Source organism: Anguilla rostrata, chromosome 3 (genome assembly GCF_018555375.3).
Source record: "Anguilla rostrata isolate EN2019 chromosome 3, ASM1855537v3, whole genome shotgun sequence".
NCBI classification, from domain to species: Eukaryota; Metazoa; Chordata; class Actinopteri; order Anguilliformes; family Anguillidae; genus Anguilla; species Anguilla rostrata.
Window position 1 is genome coordinate 51,501,752 of NC_057935.1, and position 12,323 is coordinate 51,514,074.

The 12,323-nt window shown below is 37.8% G+C and overlaps 1 protein-coding gene across 2 annotated transcripts in view; it reads right to left on the reverse strand.

The window, feature by feature from the left end:
• Nucleotides 1-12,323, reverse strand: part of pcdh11 (protocadherin 11) — a 252,405-nt gene that overhangs the window by 11,392 nt on the left and 228,690 nt on the right. The window lies entirely within an intron of this gene.

Consider the following 12,323-nt stretch of genomic DNA (forward strand, 5'->3'; position numbering starts at 1 on the left):
CCTGAGTCTGAGGAAAGGGCTATGGCTGTGTGCTCTGTGACTTCACTGCAATCCCACCATCTCACCATATTTCAATTACTGTGTAATGAGTGCCATGTGCATCTCGAGGTGCTTATCTCCCCAATTCCTCCACCCTTGTTCAGTTCATATTTGGCAAAGGTAAAAGTACAAGTCATTTTTTTCCCCTACTGCTTTGTTGTACAATGGCTGTTCTTATCTGTTTTGCAGATATGAACCCCTTGGTGCAAGGCTGGTATACTTGCATGAGCACAGGCAATATGAGGCTAGCACCGACCAGGCTCTGCAGTCAGGTTTGATGTCGGATTTAAGTGGGCTGAAACATTTTGTGGTATTCTTGAACAAGCTTTTTATGTAACATTTCCAGGTGCTGTGCTGGTCCCTTGATACTGCCTGCCTGGTCTACAAATGATTAAGAAGAAACTCAGAAGCTGAGCTCATCTTAGCAGAGACCTGAAGTGCCCTCTCCGCTGCCTCCTACTGGAGAATTAAAAACAGCAGAACATCCACTCAAAGAAGCACTGAGCAGCCTAATCGTCTTAACTCTCACAGCAGGGTTTTTTTTAAAAACAGGGCTAATTTCTTTTAATTCACACCACAAGCTGTGCGCAAGCATACGCTGGCTGAATTCCGTCTTGATTATTCAGATGTGCAGAGAAGGGCAAGTGTCCTTGTGCCTTGTACATCATTATTTTTGACCAGATAACTTCAGAGGCTGTACAAATTGTGCAAATTGTGTTCCCAAAAAAGAAGACACATAGATGTTTAATTAATGTAATAAGCTGTGAGAAGCTATTGTACATGTCACTCACTTAACAATATTCCAATTAATGAATAGGCTAGCATGGTTTTATTTTACTGCCAACTGTAGGGAGCAGAGTAACCCTTTAAACCCCACATAAAGCCTGGGGCTTTTTGTGAGAATCCCCCGTCTTAAGTAAACCCTATTAGCTCCAACATTGTATAGTGTACTGTGCAGAAATGGTTTAAAGCCTGAAATAAAGAGCATGTTCGTACCAAAATGACCAAGTCCCCTGATCCTATGGGAATCTCACTCCGTAAACACACATGGCATGTTTATACTTTCATTTTTTGGATGAGATGTTAAACCAAGGTCCTGACTCACTGTGGTCATTAAAGACCCCATGACAATTCTCGCAAAGAATAGAGTGTTCCTGGTTAAATTCCCAAACTGGCTCTCTCAAACTTGCCACCCCTGATTAAATTGGCTAAAAATAGTTCACTCCCTCTCCACCCTTGCTAATGTGCGGTGAGCGTTCTGGCGCAAAATGGCTGCCGTGCATCACCCTGGTGGGTGCTACACATTGGTGGTGGGTGAGATGAGTTCCCATTCATCTCTGGAATATAAATGCAATGATTCATTCATTCATATTCTGAAAGACATCTAAAAACCATTCTGTAGTTTCTTTAATCTGTAGTGATTATGTGTACTTCTGATACTGGACAAAACCAGAATTATTTTTCCAATCATACCCCAGGAAGTATAAGTTTACACCAGGATAACAGTTTTGAGTGGATTGAACAAAGCAGTAAAATTGTACATTCATTTTCCCAAAGGTGAGCCCAAGTACCCCCAAGACCTCTCCTAATGGCACCAAACCTCTCCAAATTGGAATATTGTGTATACATTTTTCCTCAGCCATATCCAACTTCCAGAAGCTAATTCCATTGAGGGTTGTACCATCTGGAACCCTGCAAAACAAATATTTGTTATTTACCCATACTCTCTTTTTGACTAAGGCCCACATTTCAGTAAAATTGTATTCTTTTGGAGAGCTTCTAAGTACAAAATGTGTTCATAATGGTTTTACCTTGCTGGGTACTCGAACCTGTGCTCACCTGTCAGGCTAGTGTATATCAAGCTTGTAAGCAGTAAGTAGGCTGCTGTAATTTGCATATGCAAACTGGGGCTGTATGAAATGAGGCACATCCTCTCAGCGCAGCTTTAGTTTAAAAGTTTTAAAAGGCATTTCACAGGGAAGTTTGAAGCGATTTTACTCATGTCTTTCACCAGCAGTCAGGGTAAGATAGCACAAGGAGGAAAATTATGAAAACTATAAAATCAAATCATAAGCAATTTACAATAATATAGTGCCCATACAGTAACTGGGTATGCAGCAGAATAGTTACACCATTATTTTGGCTAGAAACACACAGTAAACTACATTTTAAAGCAATCTAAATGTGCTTGAAAAATGTGAGACTGTAAGGCTACTCTAACGTATACAGGATTTCCAAGCAGGGGCAAAAGTCACAATAGGTAGATCATAAAGAGGGTAATTTTTTTCAGGTAGTAGTTGCTTAGTTTGCATTGAAAATTTATGTACCTACAGTACATAGAGATGCTCATTTTCAAAAGCTCCTGGAAACACTTTCAGCTGAATGGAAATAATGCTTAATGAATAATTACTTTTGCTAGCCTGCGTACAAAGAGCAGATTGACTGCATATGGCACAGAGGGGTATTTTAGCGATATCAGAAATATCTGTTACTGACATCTGTTACTCACACATATACTCTTTATTATATGTATAAATATGTTCTATATAACAATAATAAAGAATTTAGCTATTTAATATTTAAAATATTTAGAATTTTATATATTTTTCTTTATTCGTATTTGTCTCAACGCATGTCATATCGTGATCATAATACCCAACATGCTAATCGCCCTAACATATTTGCCCAAATATTGCAGCCATACATTTAATAATAAAATGGTTGCTTATTCCCTCCATAGTGTTGCATTAAAATGACCCCATAATACTTAAACCCAATAAAATGGCGAGACCGTGATATTTCCTCAGACAAAAAAATACTGTTGAAAATCTCATAACAGTGACATCCCTAATTGGAATACCACAGCGTTTCAATTTCAATGTTCACAGCCTACACTTCTTCATGGCGAGCAAGCAACATAAGTGTTTTTTTTTTAGCAGTTCCATCATCATAATCCATCCCATTTTCCAAATTTTCAGTAGCCCAAGCTACTGTCCTGCTGCATTTCATGTAGTTCCCTTACTTCACAACTTGGAAGTAAAAAATAATCAAATAAATTATATATAAAACCTATAAAAAATATATATCAAACCGTGACTAAGATGCAGTATTGTAAAATAAAAACATACTACACTTGCAGCAATACTTAGGCAGCAGTACACACATTAGAAATTTTCAGTTCTCATTAATATTCTCAGAAAAAATGTTTGTATTTGGTCCATCTTTAGATAACTACAACAAAAGTTAGTGGTGCACAATTAGTGTAATGATAGCCAGATCTCCAGGGGAAAATCGTACTACCCTCTGATTTAGAAGTGTGTTTATTACTGTATATCCATCCCAAAAATTCCTGCACTTGTCTACTTTCACAGTTTACACTCTCCATACACTTACATTTTCAGTTAAGTTTACATAGTAATTTTAGGTTGCACAGTAGCAAGAGATGGCACAATTTGGTACTTTATAGTTCAGTAGTCATTCAGTTGAAAAGTGCCAGCACTGAGCTTTCAAGTGTGACATGACAGAATGGAATATTCCAAAAGCTGGAATGTAATTGTAGAATCCTGTAATAAGATTCCCATGTCCCTGATATTCACATCTAAAACATGTTCACCAATGCCTCTTGAGTGCTCTCAGTGTTGTGCTGAGGAACAGCCTGCCCTCAAGCTGGTGAAAACTAGCTGGCCGAGTGCTCTGTTGGCCTTCAAAGACACTGCAGGCTACAACCCCACAGAAGGCTGCTTTCAGAAAAAGGCTGTCACAAAAATAAGTTTCCTGCAGTCCAACGTGAAAAGGCTCGTCTACAATTCACTTTCCTAGTTCACTCCATAGCACCTCTCACACTAGGCCTCTAAAAGCCTTTTATCTACCTTCCCTTCGTCTTAATACCAGGTTTCACAGGAAGCACACAGCAGACTATTATTAGGAAAAGAAAAAATAAGAATGGACTTTGTTGGTGAAATATGTGAAGACGTTTAATTGGTGTTGTAATATAGGGATATCTTTCACTACTAAACATGATTTCCACTTCATGAGCCTTGCAAAATGAAGTGTATGAGGAGAGCTTTAAATTGACAGCTTTAGGTTTCCATCTGGGCTTTTTCCTGGAGATATCTATTTCCTGGAGATAGATTTTTTTTGTGACACAAGACATTTTCACTCCAACTCCACATACAGAATTCCTTTATTCCCAGGTTAGCTAAAAATTGTCAAAACACTCAAAAAACTGTCAATTAAAAAGTACGGCCCAGCTGCACAGAATCCTCCTTTTACAGACAGCCCCATTGCCTTAAGATGTTACATTGCTACTTACAGTACTGGATTTGTATTTAAATTTGGATTTCTTATATGACTATATATCAACAAGATCAAGAGCTTTGTTCAAGTATTCTCTCCGTTTTCAATTGTTAATATTGCTGTTTTGACTTTATTACAAAATAAGTGGAACGGATATTACAAGAGACTATAACATCACAGAAGTACAATTTGATCCCTAATGCTACCCATTAAAAGCCTTCAATAAACGTATTAATGCTGGCTAAAAAGAAGTATTGTACTTTTATGACACAAGAAGCACAAGTGCATTAGCAGGATTGATCCTGCTGAAGGTTTTGTGCTCTCCAGCAGAAATGAATAGGGACATTTCCAAAGCTTGAAATATGAAATTGAAAAAGGGAAACCTTTCAAATGTAGTCTTTCTAATCCAATTTGCTGCTACTACATGGAGACTCTTGATAAAAGTCAAACTCTCACTAGTGTTCTACATCTTCAAAAAGCAGGACATGGCTGTGCTGTGCCTAAATCTAAACCCCCGCAGCCACCCCCAGCTCTGCCAAAAAAAAAAAATAAAATAAAAAATAACATCCATCCCCAAACACAAATACACACATACACAAGACACACACATACACACACGCATCTCCTGCTTCTCTCTTCCTCTCGCCTGTTATATAAGACCAAAAGTAACTGCCAGAGTGCAGCATTAAATGATTATTTGAGATACCAACAAAGAGAAGTCACTGACAGGTACCAAAGGAGGATTCTGAAACACAATTTTCAACTGCAAAGAAAATTATTGACTGCTCCGAGATTAAAACAGCAAAATCACAATGTGACATCTTGGGCAAAGTGCACAAAGAATGAATGTATCTGCCGTGCATTCATTCACAACTGTCTGTTGTCTGTTGAGTTTTTAAAGCTATGCACTGACGATTTTTCAAATATATTTATTGTTTTTCACATTGCTACACACACATTCAGACTGACCTTGCCCATAGAAAATTCCATATAAATTCAAATCACTATTGCTCGCTTTGTTTTATGCAATACTATTATGCATTTGACCCAAATTTCAGAGGTAGAAATGCATGCATCTCAATCTTTGTGCCCCCCCCCACCCCCCACCCCTCAGAAACAGAGGGTGCACCATGGAGAGCATGAGTGTGGCGCATTCAGCCTCCTGGCTATTGTGCCATGTTCTTTACTGTGCTATTTCTGATTGCAGCCTATTTATTATGTGTTGCTCACTACCCCACTCCTCGTGGCAGCAGCTCAAGCCACAAGCCTGTCTTCCATTAGGAGCTGAGAAGGGGGGCGGCGGCAGCCGCACAATCAGCGCTGGCCAAACACACAGCATGCGCTCGAGAGCCGAGCGGAGCAAACACCATAACAATCAGCAATCAGCACTGATAATGATAATGACACAGTAAGCGCTCCCACATCCACGCCATGCATTTCTGCGTCTTGCCAAGAGCCGTTATCTTTCAGGCACGATCGCAAGCAGAGAGAAACGATGTATTTACACCACCCCGAAGAATAAAGATAGAAAAGAACAAAAAAAAAAAGTCTGGATGTACTATAATCTTTCTGAAACAGAACCATATTCATGCTTTTTTTTTTTGCTTTCGCGATTTCATTGGTTCTGCATATGAGATTGAAAAGATGTTTGTTAGACTGAGCATCAACACCAAGACTCCTATTTACCAAAGTATGCTGGTGAAAAAAACAGGGGAGGGGTTCAAAAAAAGGGGGAAAGATGGGGTGGAAGAAATAAAATGAAATGGTGACTCTTTTGGGAAAGCGTCCAACTGCAAGTGCCAGCAAGAAGATGGGGAGAAATGGAAAGTATCTGCCTGCACAATTGAAATTCAATGTGTAAAGTGATTCCCTTTCACAAGATGATGGAAAGATGGATACAGGGATGGTTCTTGGCAGCAGAAATAACGGAGATGGATGGAGTGATGTCTGGGGGAGACAGATTAAAAAGTGCAAGGAAGGTAAGGATAAAGATGGAGTAGCACGCTACCCAATCTCTAACTACTCCAACATTTATATAGGGACTCCGAATGGCTGTAATGAGCGCTGGGGAAGTTGATCAGTCTTCCATTAAGGAAGTGGCCGATTTATTTATTTATTTTTCTCTTTTTTCTCTCATTTTATTCAATCCAGAGCCAGTGTGGCACTCATCCACATTTCAGCCTCCTCCTGAATCATAAGTTATCAGCACTGACAGGACAGGCCTTATAAAACAATGCACTGGGTAACCATTTAAGATACTACAGACAATTCATTTTCAAGCCCTCTATTCAACAACCCAATGAAGCAAGGACCGTTGTTTCTTTGGGGCTAATTACTATTATTTACAGTACAAGACACACCAAGGCAAGGAGTCCTTTTCTGTATTGGAGTTTGCATGGGGAAAACAAATAACACAATAGAAATCACATAATTTTTTTAATTTTTTTGTTTTTATTTATTTATTTATTTATTTATTTATGAGATCTTTACAAATTTAGCTCATATAAATATTTATTAAAACAGATCATCTAAAATGAGCCTCACTGCTTTCATGCTTGTAAATTAGCTAGCCTTGGTAATGTACAGTTGTGTATTGGTTTCGGAATAGCTCATGGTTCCCCCCCCCCCCCCCGATATTTCCCTCCAGCATCTGCTCTGAGCACAGTGTGGATTGTTTCTACTGAAATATTTACAACTCAGAGCCTTAGACCTATCAGCACCCCCTCAGCTCCTTGATTTTCTCCACAACTAAAGATGGCTCAGGACTATTAATTTTTTTCAAACCAGTCATATAGCAGCGTTGGTAGTTTTTATGCACTAATCAGCTGGTTATTACAGAACCTGGTCTACACTTTTCTTAGAATACGTTAGCTAATGTGTTATGTAATGTCTTTGTGTGATCAATTAATTAATTAATTATTTTTTTAAAAATTAAGTCGTTTCATGTATCAGGGCATGTCAGTAATATGGGTCAAGTTATGTTTATGTCAATTCAGTTAAAATACATACTAAAGAATTAAAAATAAATCATACAAAGGAAGTGCACTGGTCGAACAGATCGATGTGCAGGAGAAAGGCATTGATGCCGCACAGTTGCTTAGATTCCCAGTACAACTATTCCTCATTCTCAAAAGAGATGTCTAGCCAGGATTTGCAGTTACTTTACTGTACTACCACAGCTATATGGGAACTGACAGCTTCACAGCCTTTGCCCATGAAATTGTAAAATGCTCCCTGCATATGAAGTATGTTTTATTCCCCATATCGATCTGTATGGCAATCGGTTCACTTTAAGAGATGATACGATTTCTCAGAGGAAATCGAACACCATCAAATTAAATGCACTTCATCTGCCTTGTCGAATGGTACATATTAAACTGCCATTCGTGCGCCGCTATACTGTGGATCGTGCAAAATCTGGCACTTAGGATGAGTTACGGTGCAAGGTTGGGCAGGGAAGGAACGTCAGGCTGGGCTGGATTTACAAAGAGAGCTGCCCTAATGAAATGCAGCCCTCCCGTTAACACTTGAAGCAATCTGTGCTTTCGCCGAATTCCACGGGGGGAATAGAAAAGAAACTGGATGCCACTGCGAAAGCCATATATCTGGGAGTCAGGTTTGATTTGTTCTAGTTCTCTTGGCTATATATTATTGTTACCGCTCCTGTGATCAGGCAGATAGTCACTGAATATGATGGCCCTAGGGAACCCATCTTTCAACTGTTAACCGGTAGGCCAGCACACCAGCTGCCACTACTTATTCGTTGTCTTTGTAAATTAATGACCTTGGAAACAATAAAATCTTTTTACAGCGTACCATGAATGGTAGTGCTAATTAACTGTTATCAATGTTTGATTTACAGCCGCATACTGAATTGAAGGCCCCTCTTTGTGTTTAAGGGAAAGGGAACTAATCTGGAGTTCATTTTGGAGAATTAAAGAAGACAGAGTGCCCTGCATATCCTCCATGAACCACATGCTGGCAAGGAGTTCAATCTTTGATCCCCATTAAAACAAGAAAGAGCAATGACTCCAAAGACAAGACAGTTTGGCCACCGAACCTGAGGTGAATTCAAAATGATTTGCTCATTTATCTATGATGTTTAGCTTTTTTCATGCAACATTCTTCATTTTGTACAAGTACAATATAAGTAGACTGATTTTTTTTTTAAAATGTACAGCTTTTCAGAATAAAATACAATGAGGGAGGGCAGGGTTGGGTTTTGAAATTGAATACAGCCATATAAATCTATGGTTGTATGAAATGTATATGAAATTGAAATGACTTTTGCCCTTGAACACATCCATGATCTGATGATGGAATGCTGTATATACTTTTTTCTAGAGATGAGATCAGGCTGAGAGTACTGTAGCTAATAACATTATATGTTTCAAGCATTGACAAGTACATCTGACTGCAGGATGTATGAGGGGTGGGGTTGGGTGTCGATGGGTTTGTTCAACCTTACCCATCCAGACATGCAATTGGTCAAAAACAATTCCACATTTCAAAGCCCTGGATTGGACGAAAGGGTAGGATGTCAAAGGGTTGGGTTTGACATCAAGCACCGCCCTCCTGCAGCCTTCGGTTAGATGTCTCATAGCATCAAGTACTCTCTCATTGCCATATAAGGTTGTGTTTGAGTTCTTACCCTCACTTTACCGTTGTCTTGATTTTTTTAACTCAGTAGACCATACACCAATCCCAGAAGAAAGGGGACAGTCATACATTTTTAAATAAATCTTAGCAATGAATAATGAATAATTTTACTATCTATACACTCTGATATATCCTGTCAGCTGCAAGCTTAAAAGCTCCTTATCAACACAGAAAAAATGTTCTCATGTTCAGGAAAAAAGAGAATTCAGTCACCTCTCTTCAAAATTTCATGTCTTCATCTCTTACAACCCGTGCATCAAAATAATAGCAATAGTATAAAAAACATCAGCAAACATAAATTCTCTAAATATTCATGTGTGCTCTGTTCACAGCAGGCGTGATCAGTCTATTAATATATGTTAAAAGCACAACTCTAAACTAAACATGCCATGATTCTTTAAGCTTCACTATACAGTAAAATAATAATTCACAACCAACAGAGTACATAATCCAACAGTGATCATATGTACTCTGTAAGAGTTGATTTAACACATCATTTTACTGTGTATATTCTGAAATGCTCTCATGCTAAATCATTTTTTGTTATAATCAATGTAAAAATGAAGCAAAATTCTGAGCATTTCAGTGTTTTTTTTTAATGAATATACAGGAGGCAGAGTATACAGAGGCAGTGCTCTCAATAGAGTGGTGAATTTACAGATGCATACATGCTCACTTTCTGAGTGTCAGCCATCAGTGACATACCCATTAATTCCCAAAAAGAAAACCAAACCAGACAGTAGAAAACCCCTTCATTTTTATTGGTCAGGAGTTATCAGTGGAGAAGCTACTGCTGCCCCAAGGTCCTCTGCTTCCCCTAATACCATTCCCACCCGATCCCATCATGGTAAAATAGCTCTATTCCTCTGACACACTGTCATCCTTCAGCAATATATGACTAGCATTATGCGTGCTGCACACTGGAAATAGACATCAGCCAAAAATAATAAGAAGAAGTAAATATGCACCTGTGATTTACAAAACATTAACAAGGAAGGAGGATGCTTATTTGAGAAGCCCGTATATAGGTTGATTAGAACACTAACACTCTATTCCAATATAGGGACTGACTTGTTTGAGTGAGGATCTCTTAGTAATTATTTCCCAGTCCTTCGTAAATTAAATGTGTCAGTGGAGATACTACTAAAAAGTAGATAAAAGTTTTTTATTTTTATTTTTTTAATGGTACTTGTATTCATTAATGTTTGCCTGTAAACAAACGCAGCCTAGCTGTCTCAATTGATTAAGCTTCATTAGCTGCCTAATTGTTCAAGGCCCTTTAAAAATTAATTGAACAACAAATGGATCATAATGAATTTACTGGGAAGTGTTCTGTAGCACTAAAGTGTTCAACAAAAGTAAATTGAGAAAAAAAAATTCTTACAGGCTTGAATGTAGTTTAAACTATTGAAAGACTTTACATTTCTGTCACAAAGTACTTTCTAGCAATGACAAAAGATATGTCAAAATGATATGATTTCAAGATAAGTAATCAATTAAGATCCTGAGTAGATGTGTTTGGTTGGAAGCCAGACCAGTAATAAATAACAGATCCATAGGACACAGTAGGAAGAACTGCATGAGATACTCCTGCACGTATGTAAACAATACTATGCAGCCAATATAATATTTTATTTCTTTATTTCTTTAATAACAGATCTCTCAACTTCATACCCCTCTCCCCTGAGAACAAAGAGCTGCTCTCTCTGTAGTTGTAAAAGGCAGATTTCATACGTAGCCCTGCATGTGGTGGACTCAGCTCCAGCCTTTCAAAGGCCTGTCCCTCTCAGCTTCAGAGGTATCCAGACACATGCTCCAGAAATGATGACACTTGCACAGTGGGGAAGCTTGGCACTCCCTTCCCCATTGCATGAATTGAAACATCAATATTTCATTCAAACAAACCAAGGTCCTGGACTTTCGCACTGCTTTCCAGAACAGCATGTGATTTGTGCTGGGTTAAAGAAAAAAAAAGAAGAAAAGTACTATGTTATAGTCAATGGTATATTCTATAGTACACCCCTCCCCCCCCCCCCCTTTAATCAAGTGACTTCTCTCTTTTGCGCCATCGCACAGCTTGGTTTGGTTTCTGTGGCGTTACTTGGAGATTCATAGTAGGGCAGGTTATCTGTCAGGCAAGACCAATCTATGAACCTGCTCTGAAACAAATTGCTCTATTTGAAATGCATAACTCAAATTTAACATCTAAGCACAAAAGTAGTTCAAGAAAATGCCCCCCTCCTTTCTGCCAGCACCCCAGATCAATTTATTCAAACTTGTGGTTTCTCTATGCCTGCATACAGATTCTCAAAAAATGCTCTTATGATCAAATGGAAGGAGCAAACTGGCCTTGTGAATTTCACTGAACACAAACTTCCAAAAATGTTCATTCTTGTAGCACACAGGTCAGACTGACAGTCTAGTTAAACTTTTCATTACTACTGGCAAAGTATGTTTTTCATCTGTTCAAAAATACAATTTAAACTAAAAGAAATGTGCATATTATAGGTGTGACTTTATGGTAGAATAATACTACAACATCCTATATTTATTTATTCCGCCCTCTGTATCCATATCTCCTCTGATCCCATTGAGGTTATGAGTGAATTTATAATAATAATAATAATAATAATAATAATAATAATAATAATAATAATAAAAATGATCATTTGCAGTGTGCTAAGCTGGAGTTTAAAGCTCATCTTTAAATCCCTGGGCCACAGACCATCATTACAATTAGAACAGCTAATCCTTAATTCACAAATTTGGATAGCTGTTCCAGTCATAATGCAGTTCTGTTGTGTCGGGGTTTGTAAACCTGAGGTTTAAATTCCAATGCAGACTGCAATTGACCCAAAAAGTCTGAAGGACAAAGTGCCTCAATCTTGCCCCAGCCTACTTCTGAAAGCTTGAAATATTAAGGGGAGGCACCACCCCTTAATAGGAAAAAAAAACATTCCTTCATTCATATCGAAATTAAATTTTACCATTTGAATAAACACACAAATACAAGTTTTTGGGATTATGATTTTTCATTTTTTTATTTTTAAAATATGCAAATGATCTATTTGCTTATTAAATATGTGCTAATTTGCATATAAGGTATTCAATATTTAAGCTCAACAGATAAAATACGAACTGATTTTTTTAAATATATGTGATCAATAACTCAATAGTTAAGACTTGTCAGAGGCTTTTGTCAAAATATTCTTTTTTAAATGAATTATTCCAAAAACAATATGTACATGCTGAAAAAAATGTTTTTTTTTTAACCTATTTTTACTGAGAAAATGCCACATAAAAAGAAAATGACAAAAAATATCAAAAAA